This window comes from Argiope bruennichi, chromosome 4 (assembly GCF_947563725.1).
Source record: "Argiope bruennichi chromosome 4, qqArgBrue1.1, whole genome shotgun sequence".
Lineage (NCBI taxonomy): Eukaryota > Metazoa > Arthropoda > Arachnida > Araneae > Araneidae > Argiope > Argiope bruennichi.
Genome location: NC_079154.1, coordinates 112,212,183 through 112,226,460, shown reverse-complemented (window position 1 = coordinate 112,226,460; position 14,278 = coordinate 112,212,183). Strand labels below are relative to the sequence as shown.

The 14,278-nt window shown below is 27.0% G+C and overlaps 1 protein-coding gene across 4 annotated transcripts in view; it reads left to right on the top strand.

Moving 5' to 3' along the window:
• The window catches only part of LOC129965660 (rho-related BTB domain-containing protein 1-like), a 97,367-nt gene that overhangs the window by 17,045 nt on the left and 66,044 nt on the right, over nt 1-14,278 (top strand). The gene's annotated exons all lie outside the window — the stretch shown is intronic.

Here is a 14,278-nt window from a genome sequence, read left to right as displayed (position 1 = left end):
TGGGAAAATTATCACGTTAAATTATGTCGCCAACTTCTGCACAATTTCCTTATAACTGGAACTTCCAGGAACTCGTATTGGAGATCTGAAATATCTTTTCCCTGCATGCCATTATAAAATTGAAGCATTTCTTGGATCATTAGCATTGGCACATGGTTAAGGGCGAAAGTACTAAATTTCGTCAAAGTGGTTAGTTTTGCTCGCCGGGTCCATGATCTTTTCTCCCATTGTGAAAGACCAGACAGACATCTGTGTGAAAGTTGTTTCCCAACAACGATATACTTGCTGCTGGAAAGAGAATCAATAACATCTGTAAGTTCAAAGTATATCTAATACAAATTAGTATTGAAAAACATTAGACCCTAAAAAAGCATTAATTAGAAACATTGGCAAATGTATTTTATGTCAGCTTATTTACTTCAGTTTGATCATTAACCAATTTCTCAAAGACTTGAATAAATTTTCTGATGAATAATTTGGTAAGGCTCCGTCTTTAGTACATTGGAATATTACTTAAGGGCTAAAATTTAGTTATTTATAGACATAAAATATATTTATACAAACTTATTAACATCTCTACTAATTACATAAACATAAGAAACATTCCTAACTATGCATTCGGTAACGCATTTTTAAACTAGGTGTCATTTTATTAGATAGAAGGAAAAACAATGCAATTAAGGGTTTTAAAAATTAATTTAAAATCATTTTTAACTTATTATTTTAGTAATGCTCAATTTCATTAAATGTTAATTGAACACTTCTACAATTATTTTTAGTTTATTACATTAGTTATGGTCATTTTTATGAAACATCATTAAATATTACCTAGTTAAACATTTGAAATATGTCGTATTTTGCGTGATCAAAACTGTTAAATGGTGTCTGCAATTAAGGGTTTTAAAAATTAATTTAACATCATTTTTAATTTATTACTTTAGTAATGCTGAATTTCATTAAATGTTAATTGAACACTTCTATAATTATTTTTAGTTTATTACATTAGTAATGATCATTTTTATGAAACATCATTAAATATTACCTAGTTAAACATTTAAAATATGTCGTATTTTGCGTGATCAAAACTGTTAAATGGTGTCTGTTTATTCTATTTTGATACACTTTAAATTGAGTCAGCCGATTTAATTTTAGAATTTATGACGCATCTTGTAATATAAAAAAGGACGCAACGTTACAGTCATCCAGTGTAAGACAATGTGATAATAATAAATCTGCAATTATTTTCGTAATGAGACTAAGACGTTTCATGAACTTACTTTATTACGCATGATATTTTTTCCATGGTATTTCTGGTAAAATTTATTCTAATTTTAATGTACCGTTTGTTATCCAATTAAAAATGAAATTGAAATTTAAAATTTATTCAAAAAAATATGTACAAATTTATAATAATAACTGCACTTAATATCTGTAATTTAATAAGATTAATCTTTTTTCATTTCCTTCATTTTTGTTCTGCGAAGAGGAAATTTTGGAAGTCGTTTTGCTTTGCATGAAGATGCTGACGGCTGAAATCAATCTGCTCGGCGAGTGAAATTTAATTTGCGGCCCATCAAAAAGAACGCTGACGGTTTAAAACGAAATCATCACTTAATCTTAAGTTTATAGTCAAAGTACGTGTCCTGATTTACGAGATGCATTTTTGAAGGACTGAAGATATTTTATCTGAATTATTCATAGAATACAAATGTTTACTTGTTTACAAATAATGAACCATGTATTCACTATTAAGACAAAGACTTTTATTCAAAAGCTATCTGAATATGATAGTTTTTTAATGATACATTGGTTATCTTTGTTGTTAACTCTTTATATCCTGCTTGAATCATACTGGCGTCTTCGTAATATAATCGCGACGGCAAGAAATGAAATCACAATAGCAATTATGGCAGATGAAGGCTGAAATTAAAACTTTTTGAGTAAATTATTATAATAAATTAAAGTGTTTTCCTTTCTTTAATGGGTTATTCTGCATCGGAGCTTATTTAATGATGGAACATTAAAAAGTTGTAGATGAATTGAACCGTGAAGTAAAGGATTAAATAGTATTATTTTATATTGATTCTATTGAAAGAAATGTGTGCAACGTATAAATACTGGTATCTTTGAACATTTGCTTATAACATATATGAAGCAGAGATGTCGTCAAAACATTCGAACTTGATATTTTGACAAATCCCTACGTTTTAGACCAACCTGAGTTCGAAGTACACATTTTTGACTTTATTTTAGTCTACTCTGACAAAGATAACTCAAAAAACACTTTGCGCTAGATGACTGAAATTTGGTACACGTTTTTATATCAATTTTGTGTATTTCTATAAAAGTTTGAACAAAATCCGTTCAGAAGAAGTCTGTCGATCCGACTGTACGAGGGCCGCGGTGGCCTGGTGGTAAGGCCTCGGCTTCGGAACTGGCGGGTTTCAGGTTCGTGACCCGATTCCACCGAAGAACCGTCGTGTAAGGGAGTCTGTTGCACGTTAAATCTGTCATGACCAAACGTCCTCCCGCTGGTGTGGTGTGGTGTGGAGAGGGAGGTGCCAACTCAGGTGTCGTCCTCGTCATCTGACCGCGGTTCAAAATGACGAGGTCCATCCCCAAATAGCCTTAGTGTTGCTTCAAACGGGACATTAATATAACCAAACCAAACCGACTGTACGAACAACAAAACGATGAGAGCTGGATAGATAAAAATTCGATACATATATTTAATGTCTATAGTGCAGATACCTATCAGAATTTGTGCCAAATCCAATGAGGGGTTGACCCTGTTAGTTTGTACTTAAAGAAACACGTGAACGCGATAGTTCAAAAACACAATGACGTAAATATATTAAAGTTGTTATGTGTTTTTGTTTTCAGTTGGTTGGGAAAAACGACAAATTCGGTTTTCGGATACTATTAACCGCATGCTAGGGATTAATCGCCAAGGATGAGACGATAGATTCAGTAAAAATGCTAAATTCTCGCCAAAGATTAATATCCTTTAATTATTGTACGCCAGTGCCATGCAAGGCGTTCTCTGGGACAATACCTTCATTAGAGATTATGCGAGAAAGTTTTGGGGAGACTATTTCAGTTAATAAAAGTAAATTTTTACTTATATATTTATTTTTATAGCGCTGGATAAAATTCTTCAGAAATTAATAATAACCTCTGACATTTAAAAGAAGATTAATAACACAATCGATTTTTCCCCGTTAAAATGATAGTAATTGTAATGGTATTTCTATGATTAACTGGGCATTTGTTGAGTATTTGTATATATGTTTCTTTTAATGGTTTTCAATTTCTGAAGGGAAGATACTATTGAAATCAAAAGTAAATACCGTATCAATTTTACAATTTTACAGAAGAGCTAAAAGCAGTTATAAAGCGCAACGCATTGCAATGCTCAGTTTCAACAGCGGCGCTCTTTTGTTGTTTTTATTTATGGTTATGTTACTTACCTTACAGAGGATGCCATGGAAATAAGGCAAAATCCAATAATAATAATAATTTACGCTTGAAGTTTAAGATGGACGAAAGGAAGTCGTTTGTGTGATTCAGAACTTCCGACTAAAAAGGATGATTTAATTTAGGATGTTATTAACACTTTTAGCCTTCCTCCACAAAAAGAATTACTTAATAACTTCATGAACTTATGTATAATTAGGAATATTTGTGTTGATGATAGACAAAAGTAATTTATAGTTTTTTTAATACTAGATTCAGATACGTGCTGCTTCATTTTGTAAAGTACAAGATGAGAAAAGTTTGCTTTCCCTCCAGATCCAATTTGTTGAAAATATTTAATTTTTACTTGATTTTTCTGTGTACTTAACTTAAACTAGAAGTCTTTAGACACCAGCTTGATCACCTAGATTATTGGCTCATTATATAATAAAATAATTAATATGGAATATTAATTATTTTGATAGGTTGCCTCAATCACGCGCACTTTCCAGCTCTGAAAAATATATATATTACGAAATAATAGAAGAAGCGGAAATTTTCTTCTCAGGTAATGTCTAAAGGAGTCAGTTTTTTAATATTAATTTTTATATTGCCAAAAATATGCGCTGGAGTGTTTTGGTTACTAGTTAGAATTTCCTATTATTCTTTTAAATTAAAAGCAAAATAAATTTAAAAAATATTGGAATTAAAGTAAACAAATATATGGAAATGAATTTGATATCAAAAGAGAAATTAAAGATATTACAAAAACTATTTTTATAAGATAGTTATTGGAAGACACGAACATCAGTTTTCATAGGCAAGTCATAACAATTATTCATCTGGCGACAGTTAAGCCTGTTTCAGATCTCGCTTAAACTTAGAGGCTTTTTTCTAAAACCTTGATTTTTATTATTATTATTTACATATTTTATCCCCTGAATGTTTGCTGTTTTTAGCTCATAAGATTTTTCAGCTCCATTAATGAATTAAGTGAATTATTGAATTAAATGCAACTGTGAAAACATTCAATAAAGCAATCTGAAACTTTTGTTTTACGCTTTGTTTGCATTTAACGTTGCCTATCAACAACAAGTAATATATGCGATTTCTGTGCCACTTTATGTTAGTTTTTTTTTATATATATATAAATGTATGCTTTCGTTGAATATGTTATTTCATTTCTTTTTTGTTCGCACTAAATTGGCAACATGCAGTTTTACGCTCTCAAAATTAATCGTTTGCTCAAACAATATAAGTTTATTGGCTTTTGCCTTTTATTTGGAGAAGAAATTATATTTTGATTGCCTAGAAAACCGACATGTTTTATAAGTCAAGGAGAATTTTTCTTTCCGGAATTTTATTCCTTTATCAGGTAAAGTAATTTAAAATATTTTTGCCTTTGATTTTTTTGTTATAATTATTTAAGTTAATTGGCTATAGATCTTATTTTAATACTAAATGTTCTTTGACATTTTCAATTTCATCAAAATTTCAAAAGAATTTTTATAATGTTCTTTTAGCGTGATATTTCTGTGGATGCTTGATTGTCATTTTCTATATTTAATTTATTTTCTTATAGTTTAGAATTTGACTCATGTCTTCATTTAGAACGCATATTCGAACTTCATTTCCATCGAAATATTTTTTGAAATTAAAAAATTATATACATAGATGGGTTTTATTTTTGTAGAAAGGAATTCAGCAAATGATGTAATAGTATTAACATAAAAGGTTTTAAATCGTATAATCATGCTTTTTTTCATTGCGTTAGTATTGTTTTCGAGTATTTAGATTCTTGGCCAAATCTACTCTTATTTATAAATGAAAAAGTAGTGAATTCCATAATAAAATTTATATGTGGAATTAAATAAATTCCATACAAAATGAAATAAATTTCTTTTTAAAAAAACTATTTGAATATTTCAAGAAGTATTAGCTTATTCGATTGTTGTACTGTTGTTGCACACACTTTAAATAAATCGAATAACAATATACTTTTTCTAAACTATTTTTATGTTCCATTAAAAACGAAGCAATGCATTTAAATAATAAAAAGTCACAAAATAGCTAACAGAATCCAAATTTTCTAATTCTTTAACGAATGATTCTATGCTTGGTATAGGAACATAGTTTACATAGATTTTTTTAAATGGAATTAATAAAAATTTTCAGAAATAATAAAATGTATTTAATATTTATTGTTTTTTAAATGTAGTTTTCTTTTTTTGCACACACTTTAAATAAATCGAATAACAATATACTTTTTCTAAACTATTTTTATGTTCCATTAAAAACGAAGCAATGCATTTAAATAATAAAAAGTCACAAAATAGCTAACAGAATCCAAACTTTCTAATTCTTTAACGAATGATTCTATGCTTGGTATAGGAACATAGTTTACATAGATTTTTTTAAATGGAATTAATAAAAATTTTCAGAAATAATAAAATGTATTTAATATTTATTGTTTTTTAAATGTAGTTTTCTTTTTTTGCACACACTTTAAATAAATCGAATAACAATATACTTTTTCTAAACTATTTTTATGTTCCATTAAAAACAAAGCAAAGCATTTAAATAATAAAAAGTCACAAAATAGCTAACAGAATCAAAACTTTCTAATTCTTTAACGAATGATTCTATGCTTGGTATAGGAACATAGTTTACATAGATTTTTTTAAATGGAATTAATAAAAATTTTCAGAAATAATAAAATGTATTTAATATTTATTGTTTTTTAAATGTAGTTTTCTTTTTTTGCACACACTTTAAATAAATCGAATAACAATATACTTTTTCTAAACTATTTTTATGTTCCATTAAAAACAAAGCAAAGAATTTAAATAATAAAAAGTCACAAAATAGCTAACAGAATCAAAACTTTCTAATTCTTTAACGAATGATTCTATGCTTGGTATAGGAACATAGTTTACATAGATTTTTTTAAATGGAATTAATAAAAATTTTCAGAAATAATAAAATGTATTTAATATTTCTTGTTTTTTAAATGCAATTTTCTTTTGTTGCACACACTTTAAATAAATCGAATAACAATATACTTTTTCTAAACTATTTTTATGTTCCATTAAAAACAAAGCAAAGCATTTAAATAATAAAAAGTCACAAAATAGCTAACAGAATCAAAACTTTCTAATTCTTTAACGAATGATTCTATGCTTGGTATAGGAACATAGTTTACATAGATTTTTTTAAATGGAATTAATAAAAATTTTCAGAAATAATAAAATGTATTTAATATTTCTTGTTTTTTAAATGTAATTTTCTTTTGTTGCACACACTTTAAATAAATCGAATAACAATATACTTTTTCTAAACTATTTTTATGTTCCATTAAAAACGAAGCAATGCATTTAAATAATAAAAAGTCACAAAATAGCTAACAGTATCAAAACTTTCGAATTCTTTAACGAATGATTCTGTGCTTGATATAGGAACATAGTTTACATAGATTTTTTTAAATGGAATTAATAAAAATTTTCAGAAATAATAAAATGTATTTAATATTTCTTGTTTTTTAAATGTAGTTTTCTTTTGTTGCACACACTTTAAATAAATCGAATAACAATATACTTTTTCTAAACTATTTTTATGTTCCATTAAAAACGAAGCAATGCATTTAAATAATAAAAAGTCACAAAATAGCTAACAGTATCAAAACTTTCGAATTCTTTAACGAATGATTCTGTGCTTGATATAGGAACATAGTTTACATAGATTTTTTTAAATGGAATTAATAAAAATTTTCAGAAATAATAAAATGTATTTAATATTTCTTGTTTTTTAAATGTAGTTTTCTTTTGTTGCACACACTTTAAATAAATCGAATAACAATATACTTTTTCTAAACTATTTTTATGTTCCATTAAAAACGAAGCAATGCATTTAAATAATAAAAAGTCACAAAATAGCTAACAGTATCAAAACTTTCGAATTCTTTAACGAATGATTCTGTGCTTGATATAGGAACATAGTTTACATAGATTTTTTTAAATGGAATTAATAAAAATTTTCAGAAATAATAAAATGTATTTAATATTTCTTGTTTTTTAAATGTAGTTTTCTTTTGTTGCACACACTTTAAATAAATCGAATAACAATATACTTTTTCTAAACTATTTTTATGTTCCATTAAAAACGAAGCAATGCATTTAAATAATAAAAAGTCACAAAATAGCTAACAGTATCAAAACTTTCGAATTCTTTAACGAATGATTCTGTGCTTGATATAGGAACATAGTTTACATAGATTTTTTTAAATGGAATTAATAAAAAATTTCAGAAATAATAAAATGTATTTAATATTTCTTTTTTTAATGTAATTTTCTTTTTTGCGTTAAATAGAAAAATTATTTATCGTTTAAGCATAGTTTTCTTTAAATCGAAGTTAATACAGTTCAGAATATTTACTCAAAAAAATATTGCGCATCTAATGAAAGTTTGAAAAAACAACCGAGATCATTGCTTTTGTTCTACGCAATAGGTTATTCGAGTTAAAAATTGGTCATTCGTGACGCAGCTGTCCCTTTGATGATGTTTTATGTAACATTGAATTGTGTTAGCCATTATTTACTCTGCATGTAATGATGATATTGTTTGCGGTCGCCATACGTATTTACTTCTGCAGCTGGAGGACGATTGTTTTTTTCTTCTTTTTAATTTTTACTTATATTATAATTAACTTTTATTTATATTATATATTAAATTTTTCTTCTTCTGATTTTAAAGCTGTTTATCTGATTAAAGTTATAAATGAGTTTTTTCTAATATAATGAAAATTTCATTTTTCTTCTTCTTTGCTTTTCTGAGTTGCTATTGTTTATTGCAAAAACTCGATTACATCTACGTTTCTTTTGAATATTCTACTATTTCTTAAATAAATTAAAGTGTATGTACACACTTAAAACTTCGAAAATCGTTCAAAATATCGAATATTTTTTATTGCTTAAAAATGTTCTCTCATCCTTTAGCTTTCAAACGATACCAAGATATTGTCAATATTCGAAATATTTCTCAAATTATAATTATTTTTCTTGAGGGACTTTCATTAAAAACTCTAGTTACCGTGTTTTTAAACTCATTTTATGAAGAATGATATTTTTCCACTATGTTTCTTCAATCAAACAGTCATAACTCAACAATAAATGAACCAAATACAGTTATTTATATATCAAAATAATCTGTATGAAATAGCGGATGTTTTGTGTCTCAATTAAAGTTATATTTATAGAAATAAATTTTTAATAGCTATTTAAAAGTTAAAATTACAGAAAAAATCTCGCTTTTTCTATTCATCGTTGATAAAAAAAATTGTTTAGAAAAAACTATATATTTTTATAACTTGATTGAGGCAGACAACATGAAGACTAATATTAGGCATGATTTTCAACAAGAATTGTGTGTCTGTACAAATGGGAATTTAAGATATCATGTTTCAAAAAAATTGGCTAATTAGCTCATTAAATATTATTTAATTAATTAATAATTAGTGTAATATGGTTTTTTTCTCACTGAAATGAGTTTAAATATATATTAATGACCTACTGTAAAAAAACTGGATTTTTAAAGTTAAAATTAAAAAAAAAATCTTTTAGTGTGTACGTACACCTTAATAAAGCGTTTTAATTTTTTTTTTCAGTTTTTATCAGAGATGTATTAAAAAACAAATTCGTTTTTTTTTAACCTGCGAATCAACAAGATAAATTGTGTGCAAGGAAAACATAAGAAATCATAAAAGAACTGTTTTGTAATTAAGACATAATTAATGTGTATAAAAATATAATTTTTTAAAAAAAATCAGAAATAGTTAATGTTGATGTCTTATTGGTAAGTAGTTTTTTTCCCCTTCCGTTTTATAGTTCATTTTTGGTATAAAGGCGATTATAAGTGTCGACTCTTAAATTTTTTCTTATGATGAATTTTCTTTTGTTATGTGCCTCTTGGATAAATGCTATACGTTTATGACGACATTTGGGCGACGCATTTCTACGTTACGATGTTTTACTTTAAACATTTCTTTTTCTATGTTGCTTTTATTCATTTGATGATTCTTTATTTATATTTGGAATAATAATAATCTAAGGCAAAGTTATTTTTTAGTTTTAATTTCTAGTTTTGATGGAAGAGTTAGAATTTCCCAACTTTCTTTTATATTGTAACCAAAGTAAATTCTTTGAAAAATGTCGAAATTAACGAAAACAAATATACGGAAATGAAATTGATACTAAAAAGATAATTTTTTAAATTTAAAAATAATGCAAAAACTATTTTTTGTGAGATTATAGTCTTGAAATAGAAGAGCATCAGTTTTCATAGACAAGTCATAACGGTTATTAATCTGGCGACGGGCTAAGCCTATTTCAGCTCTCCTTTAGATCTTTTTTCTGAAACCTTGATTTTTTAAAAATATAATTTGGCTGAATGTAGTTTTTAGCTCTGACCTGAGAATTTCTAATAATATTTTGTAGCTCCATTAATTAATTAACTAAGCGAATTATTAAATTAAATGCAACTGTAAGAACATTCAGTGAATGATAATTATAAGTAGTAGAATGTATAATTTATATTGTGACTTATGAAGATAACTATCTTCCGCATCTGGTTACACGAAACAAATAACTTTTTTTTAAAAAAAGTTTTGCTACGTACTTAAAATAATTCTTTACCTACTCTTATATTAATCAGAATTTTTACGATCAAAACTACGAAAATCTGATGAGTCTTCTAGCGCTTGTAATTGGAATATCAATTTGTTGAAACATTTTACATTTCATCTAGGACATTTAATTCCAACGTGGAATAAACATCTTAACGTTTGAAGGTTTTTAATAATTGTTTTAGCTCTGTTATCTTTCCAATCATATGAGCTCGACTCCATATTATAGGATTATTATTATCTATTTATTTAAAATGTATTTTTATAATAGAATTTTCCGATGGGAGATTAAATCTAGTGTTGCTTATTACGTACATAAGATTTCATTTTATTTGTTGAATTCGTAATTTTTATGGGAGGAAAATGCAAAGAAAACTTTAAAAATATTTTGATTTTTGCTCATTTTGTGTTGTTAATTTAATTTTCTAGCTGAATGAATTTGTGGATTTCGAAGGCAACTATCTTTAGCGTCTATCGTCAACTAAGCAGCGTTTTTTTTTTTTTTTTCTAAGCTAACAATTTCGGATTCATTTTTAAAATTTTGTTATTTATTTGAAATAATTCCATACTTATTCCAATATAATTCAGAACTTTCACGGTCGAAATAGGTAAAATCAATTGATTATTTGTTGCTTATTACTTACACAAGGTTTAACTTTATGTGATGAATCTTAATTTTCATGAAAACAAAAGCAATTTTTTTTTGTTAATTTTGTGCTGTTTATTTAATCTTGCCTAGATGAATCTATACTCTTTGTTGAATTTATGCCTAGAGAAAATTAATCTTGTAATAATTGAAAGCAAAAAAAAAAAAAAAAAAAAAACATACTCGATTTATTAATTTTAATTCTATTCGTACACGTGTGTATGTAGTGTACGAATAGAATTTTTTTGTAAACAGCCAAAACAGTTGTTTTTTTTGGCAACAGCCAAAAGTTTACAGGCATATTCACGAAAATAAATGCTATTTTTAGATACATTTCGGTGATCGTTTCATTAGTTGATGAGGAACTTCCAGAAACGTTTCGTAACTTGAGTGATTCTGGAGTGTGAGGTTAAAGGACGATTTATGGATATTTAATGATTCTTACATGAATTAGACATGCACTGGTATGGGATGATAACTTATAATATTTCGGGCCTTTATCGAGCCACTTTCGTGGCTCGGTAAACGACAGAAGAAACAACATATCTCCGAATATAATATATGTAAGCTGCCATGTACATATTACGAAAGCGGGGAAAACAATAACAAGAAATTCTTTTTGGTATACAGAAAGTAACTGAAAATGAACATTGAGAAATGAATCACAACTGTGCAATTTCAAGTTTCTATTGTCACATAGGATTTATAGTAGAATTTGCAATTGTTTTGTTTCTTTCGTCGCTACCCTATTCCAGCAAATTAAATTTTTCCAGACAGGTCATTATGTAGGTTTTCAAAAAATTCAGAGAAAACAGAAAATTCGTAATTTTTCTTCTGTATAAGCCATCTTCAAAATTTTAATATTTTCTTATTCTTGAATATTGTACTAAAATGCATCAAACTTTCGACCATCCCCCCCCCGTAATATGTTCTGGAAGGTGGTTTGATATTATAAACTTTGATTTCCATCAAAAGTTTTTCATTCCCAATTACAATGAATAGTTAACTTAAATTAGTAAATGCATTATAAATGTAAATGAGAAATAATATCAACATAATTAAGAAATAAACATTCAGAAATATGTATTGAAATCTTTTTAACGAGAATATTATATGTAAAACTTTTTCAAATGCTCGGCGTCGGCATATGTTTAACATAATTTATGCCTTAGAAATTCAGTATTTATACTGTAGTATTTATTTTTAAGCAATTAAGACTCAAAATTTTGAAAAATGGAAACTTTATTTGTTTGTCATTTGTCTCCTAACAAGGCGTGTACAGACAGAGAAAAAAATAATGTTTTTATGTTAAACTCTGTGATGTCTTTTATGTCATTTCAGTAAAGATGTTGGAGGGTCGCAAAACCTTTTCAAAAGAATGAAATAACCTTGACTTTCCACATTATAATAGGCTTTCACTGCAAGTTTCTGGGATTAGTGAACTGTAGCTTGTATTGTTAAAACCAGCAGGTCTGTGACACTTATTGGTATTTCCTTTGTATAATAATCGTTGATCATTAAATTTCCGTTGTTCAATTATTTTTTGTGATTCTGTTTATTGACCGATAGGAAGAAGGGGCTATGACTGACTATGGTCAGTGTGAAGGACGACGGATATCTTTTGTCTTAAGTGAAAATTTTGGCCTTGTGGGGATGAGATTTTTTTTATGACCTGAATATTTTTAATAAGAACAATTCATGTTCACATCATACATTATCGAATTAATTTAATTTTGGAATTCATTGAGTATGCTATATATTAAAAAAAGGTTGGAGTCACTGCGCGACATAGGACACTGTGAAATTATACGTTTGATGGCAGGCAAATTTGCATTTGTAATACGATTGCGATGACACTAACAGGGTTATCGGTAAAGCCATTTTAAATTTAAAACCGCTTCTCGTATACTCATGGAAATAACGTATAATTTTAGTGAAGTGGCTATGCTGAATTTACTAACGGTGCTCTTAACGGCGAAATAGAAAAGTAATAAAATTAAGTAAAAAATAAACGATATCGACCAGAAAGTTCAGGTAAGAAAATGTACGCTACACCATAATAAAAATACAAGAAAAGGTTTTATAGAATTGTCTGTAAAATTAGCGAAGATATTTGCAATTAAAATTTTAAACTTTTAAGAGTCTTTAAAAAGATTTCGTTCTGAAGGTGAAAAATACATTATCTGGTGTTATACAGTTTTCCCGAAGTAAGCAATGCAGAAGATAAAGATAATCTGTTAATTTAATATACAAATTTCGTATTCAAAGGTATAAAAATGATTAATTCACGATTTTATTTTATTTGTCTACTAATACATTTTAACTTTTACTGTTATGTTCTCTTATTTATGAGGATCTACCAGTCATCTATTGAACGACATGCATTTGATTTTGATACTTGCCCATCTGTATGAAGTGTATAAAGATAAAATATTTAAATTATAAATTTTTTTTCGTGACTTGATGGCCGCGAGGTTTTAATCAGGTATTTTGATAGTTGCACAAAGGTTGTGGTTTCAGATCTTCAGCCTTCCCTCCCCCCTGTCCCGAGTGCGTTTTTCAGATTTCTTAATTATTTTTTGTTTACTATCTCAGATAAACTATGATAATACAGGAGAATGCATTTTTCAATTTTAAGACAAACCCCTTTTTAAAAATTAATCAAAATAAAAAAAAGCAGCAACTAAATTGGTATTATTAAGAAAATGTTCTGAATTTTAAAATAGTCTGAAACTTATTTTTGTGTTTTTAATATTTTTGGCGGTTCTAATAGAAAAATGTCAAAATTTTGCATAATTTCTTATTAATTAAAATTTTAATAAAATTTTTAAAAAATTATTCCGAGGTGCATATTTTTGCCATTTAAAATATATCTGTACCAAATTTGGTTTCTCTGTGTATAACAGTCTATCTTGTAGAGTGTCAATAATTCCACACAGAAACACATTATCCTTTATTATTATCAGAAATTATTAGCATTACGAAGTAATTCATTGAAAATTAAGAAGGTCATTTTATTCATTTTTTATTTTTCATGAATTACTGTGTAAACTTTGGGCAATTCATATTTTAACTTTTTATTGTTACTTAATTTTGGTGAATTATTAATAATTTAAAATGCTTTCATTTGCATTTTAAAACCTCACAATAATTTATTTTTAAATTTTTCTTGGGACTACAAACTTTTTTCCGCATTTGTTGTATCTTCATTCTTGGCGTTATAGCATAATAAATCATTTAATCACCGTTTTTTTGCCTGAGTAACTATATCAGTCTAGTTAGAACAGATCGAAATATTGATATTTTAAACACTCTCAATTCTCTCTGACCTGATGAGAACACTTACACCAATGCTAAACGTTTTGATTTCATTTTATATTCACTTCAAATGTGTTGCTTTTGATAATTGCAGTAGATGATTAAAAATGTTTCATCATTGAACCTTTTACAAAAAGACATCTGTTTCGTAACTTTTTGTCCTTTCAAGTACAGATAAATTT